Genomic DNA, 5331 nt, shown 5'->3' on the forward strand with positions numbered 1-5331 from the left:
GAGATGCGTACAGTGTATAGACATGGTATCACGTCCAAGTTTCATATTTCTTGGTGAAAATGTTTATTTTTTATGAGAATCTGCACCAATAAGAACGTCTGAAAAGAATTAGAGTACGTTTAAAATTTTATAGGTAAATAAAACAAACATACAGAAAAATGTAAATAAAAATTGAATCAATAATTATAGGTTTGTGCAGACATAATTTTGAAAAGAATCTCAACTAGAAATCAGTAGGTCTACATACACGCATTATAAGAGTTTAATTTTACCGCGGAAGCAGATAGAAAAAATAAACTTGAAGAAGATTTCTAAATCAGTTTTCATAATTTGTGACAATCTAAAATTGTATCATTCTATCTCCAACGAATATTTAATTGGTTACATTTAAATTTTATACATAAAACCTTTTATGAATTTTAGTAAACATGTGAGCAAATGAAAAATGTGCAGTAGTGCATTTTATTATTGACACTGACTGATTCAAAACAATTTTCTAGCTGAGTTATAAAAACTTAAAACGATACGAAAAACCTAGAAATAACCACTGATTATGGATTGGAATGAGAATATGTTCGTGGTCTGATACCAGATTACCAAATATCCTTCCTTTCCATGACATGTGCCATCCACTTATGATTCCTAACATCATTTATTATATCGTCTACATATCAAACATAGATAAAAGCAAGCTTTTACTGCAACCTCCCAGATTTTACGTTCTTATATAACTTCGTCATCAAAGAAACTTTGCGTGTCAATTTCAAACATTAAACGCTTTCCTACGAAATGCTCTATCTTTTTGGGACCAACTGAAACCAGAAATACGTCTATACAACACTAATACTGACCATATTTGTTATTTTCCCCTTAATTTTCGTAACTTTGTAATTACAAATCTTTGTTTACTCATTCAAAAGCAGAAATATCTTGTTGGGCCTTGACAATAATACTCAATGTAAAGGTCAACTGATGAACATCCCTGAGAGGTGAAAATTTGAAGTCTTAAGCAAATTTAATTGTTATACAAGTCACTTAAAACATATTACAAGAACTTGATTATATGTCAGAATCTTACTGGCCATGATTGATTGAAAAGAGTGGGTGAGGCATTCCAGCTTAAAATGGCATACACACATACAAGTACTTAATTTGCTGCGCTATTACAAATGAATAAGTGAATTAACTTCAAACACAAAATGCATGCAATGAAAAACACATAACACATAGAAAAATAGTTGTGTTGATGAGTAAAATGGAAAATGATCTTATTGTAGACCGTTTTAATCCAGAGGAAGTAAACACTAATGATAGGAATATCGCAATATGCTTCTTGCTGATCCTGAAAACCTATTCCGTAACAAGAGTAGACAGATTACTGATCGAGAGGTTCGGGTACTAAGCTTTTCCCAAATTTGTATCTTCCGGGCGTAAAATTTGCAAATAAAATTTTGATTTACACATCCAATACAGCCAGGATAACTCTGATTCTTCCCTTAGATTTATAAGGATGTGATTAAAATAAAACAAAATATTTGAAAAAATGAGAGAAACGATTACAAAACCAATTTTATTATAATCTAAACATCAGCCCATTACCCCAAAAATGTGTTTTTTTGTAAGTGATTTTATACTACATTAGTAACTATGGTACAAGTTGTGAATGATAGCAATGACTATGGATATGAGAGTTCAGACTTAGTAATTATTTATATCATGATCAATGTCAAAGTTCATGAACTTTTACGACCTTAACTTTTGTCATACAACTATGGGAGATGGTCCCATATTTTCCAAAGACTTAAAATAAAATTAAAATAACGATATGTCCTTACTCTTTAAAATTTGCCCCGGCTCTCCAAAAAATCTCGATACTCTTTTTAATTTTTTTTTGTTTTCTTAATTTTTGTTCTTACGTTCTCGACATTTTGTAAATATTTTATTGGATCTACCATTCAGATTTTTTAAGTAAAAACTATTTGTGCGTGGTAGAATTAAATTCTTGATAAGTTTTATTCTTTATCAGGAATTCACCAATGCACGCCGTGGTCTGTAGAAAACATTAGAGAACGAAATATCTCAAAACGATTGCAGAAACGATAATGGAATCCGACGTTTTCGCAAGTTGACAGAACGCAATTACAGAAAAGGTTTTGTTGTAACCCTTTAAGGACCATAAGAAATGTGGCATGAAAAAAAAGTTTTTCTTCTTGTAAAACATGTTGCAGTTATGTAACTAAACTATTTATTTGTATTTAAAATAATTAGTACACCTAGTTTATTATATATGGCATGGGACAAATATGTCCCTACGGACGGTAACGGAACTTGACAAAGATACTGCAATGCCATATATTTGTCCCAAGCGGACTCTAGTAAAACCTAGTAAATTGAGTAGTCCTCTATATTTCTGTAATTTTACAAGTCTTTGTAGGTTTATTTAGGTGATTGAAGTAAATATTATTTAATAAAAAGTTATTTTATTTACAAAATTATGAAATTACAAAACTTAATTATCAATATACATGTTCGAAAACGTGTCAGTTTATTATAAAAAAATAACAATAGAACATTGTTCTTATGTTGATTAGTGAAACTGTTCAAAGCAGTTTCTTTCATTGGTAAAGCATAAATGAACTTGACATATTACACATATACAGTTTGTTCGGTTTTCTACTTTGTTCTTGGCACATTCAACACATCGACGTCTGATATTTGTCTTTTTCATGATATGTTCTGGCTTCAATGAGGGTCTAATATATTTAGATTTCCTTGACAATGGAGTATTGGGAAGTGAACGCATTCTATTTGTGTAGTCACCAATTAGACCTCGTGCTATCATTTGTCGGTACTCAAGAGATGTAACAGCTTTTGAGCTCTCATTCTTCAACAACTGATTGTAAAATAATACAAGCATTATTGACAGAAATGTCAAAAAGATCAAAAAATAACCTAAGGTAATACTTAATTTTTGACCTCCTGTCTACTTCATAAGTCACTTTTTTCTGGTCCATCAGGTCAACGCCGCCCATGTACTTGTTGTACTCATTTACCATTTTAGGGCAGTCAATTTTCACTTTTTCATTAGAACCTTTTTGTCTGCGTTCAACAGTCACCTTGCCTAATGGAGAAATAAAATTAGATATCATAAGAACTGAACGGTTGTCCATCCACTTGACACATGATACACCTTTGTCAGTTGAAGCGAAGTCAATGTCACCCCGGCTCATTTCTTTGTCTGACTTCAAGCATTTTGGCATTTCTTTACGTTCCGAACGAACAGTACCACATGCCATCAGTTGTTTTTCTAACATTTCAGTTTGTAAAAGGGGAGAGTTGAAAAAGTTATCAAAATAGAACTGGATACCTTTACCACCAAGGTTTTCTGTCATTTGTAGAATAATACCTTCCCCTAGGCCACGTTCTGGATTGGTTTTCTTTCCAGTATAGATATCAAACTGGTACAAATAACCTGTTTCAGAGTCACATCTGCACCACAGTTTGAAACCCCATTTTACAGGCTTATTCTTTATGTATTGTTTCATGGCATTTTGACCCTTGAATTTAACCATATGCTCATCAATTGATTGTTTTTCTGAATTTTCTCGGGCTTTTTGAAAATGTAAATTTAGATGATTTATTACTGGCCTAATTTTTTTTGCTTTGTCATAGGTTGAGGAAGATCGCGTATTAGCGTTATGCGTGGAGTTGTCACTGAAATGCAGTGCAGAGCGAATTTTTTCGAATCTTATACGGGGCATGACATTAGAAACATATGGCACTTGAAGGTCTGGTTGAGTTGACCAATAGTCTCTTATTGAGGGAAGAATATGGTATCCCATGACTAAGTTCATTCCGAGGAAAGCTTTTATTTCATCTTCATCAGTTTTAAAATTCTCACCATTTTGTTCCATATACAGATTTGACTGTTGCACGATAAGTTCAACAAGACTGTCAAATCCTACACATTCATTGAAAATTTGTAAAGGATCGATATTGTTACCATCATAAGGAATATTGATATCTGAGAATGTTTGAAAACATGTTGGTGTAATTTCTTCATTTGTATTTTGGGCTGTAACAGGCTTATTGTAAACATTTTTCCAGGTCAAAATTTGATCTGGTTTGTTTTTTGAATTAGGTCTACGCCTTTCAGAGGATACATCACTAACATTTTTACACAAATTACTTTTTCTTTTTGAAGTTATATTATGTTTTTCAAATTGTATGTTATTATCAGCATGGGGTTCGGTTTGATGTACATTTTCACTGAAAGAATGTGAAGTTGAAGGAAAATCAGACAAATTGTCATTCTGTACTTTAGAATCAGTTTGGTTTTGAGTTACAATAGTCAAATCAGTTTTCTGAGTATTACTTTTATTTAGCTTTTCAATTATAACTTCCTTATTAGTATATCCAACATCCTCACCTAAAAACTGACAATCTTCTTCATCAAGGAGTAAATTATCTTCATTATCACTATCTTCTGCCACAAGATACTGTTAAAATTTCATCTTGTTTTATGTAAAATAAACGTTCACTAACAGAATCCATCTCACCAACTTCAATTCAATACCCTAACTAACTAGTAAGAAGAATAAAATGGCATAACCTCAAAATCTAATTTGCCAAACTGAAGGTAACTGTAGTCAGCTGTTCTCAATAAGGCTAGCCAACCTAATTTCCCTCACAGTCCATAGGGACATATGTGTCCCAACGAAAAAAAAGTGTAATTATAAGCAAATAAAAAATAATATTATCAGATTTTCTTCCTGAATATATTGGTCATGTTGTATTATGATAATATATCAAGCAATTCATAAAAATGTGCATTATGAATGTTTGTGCAAAAATAATAAAACTAAGAAACACATGTATAATTATATTGCATAATTAGATATTTTTAATAAAATAAAGGAGACTTTGTTTTACGGTGGGAATATTTTTTAAATGTATTTCTAAGCTTTTTGAATCGATAATAATTAATATTTATGAATATTAACTTGACTGGGATGTAGAAAAAAATTATTTATTCTGGGGACACATGTGTCCCTTGGTCCTTAAAGGGGTAATCAACTAACAAAACAGAACCGGCCAAACAAAATTTAAACTGATACCTGTGTAAAAACCAATTACATTTCCACGCTACTCGCGCCTGTATAATTACCCTTATATATTCGCGGGTTACAGTTGTTACTGATTTTAGTTAATTATATGTTATTTACCCCTTGTGTTGTTTGAGAGAATGGTGTTCTCTAATGTATCTCTTGTATTTGCTCTTTCATATTTTTACGAGTATGGATAGTAATTTTGAAATCAGTAATTAATTAC

The sequence above is a fragment of the Homalodisca vitripennis genome, chromosome 2 (genome assembly GCF_021130785.1).
Source record: "Homalodisca vitripennis isolate AUS2020 chromosome 2, UT_GWSS_2.1, whole genome shotgun sequence".
Lineage (NCBI taxonomy): Eukaryota > Metazoa > Arthropoda > Insecta > Hemiptera > Cicadellidae > Homalodisca > Homalodisca vitripennis.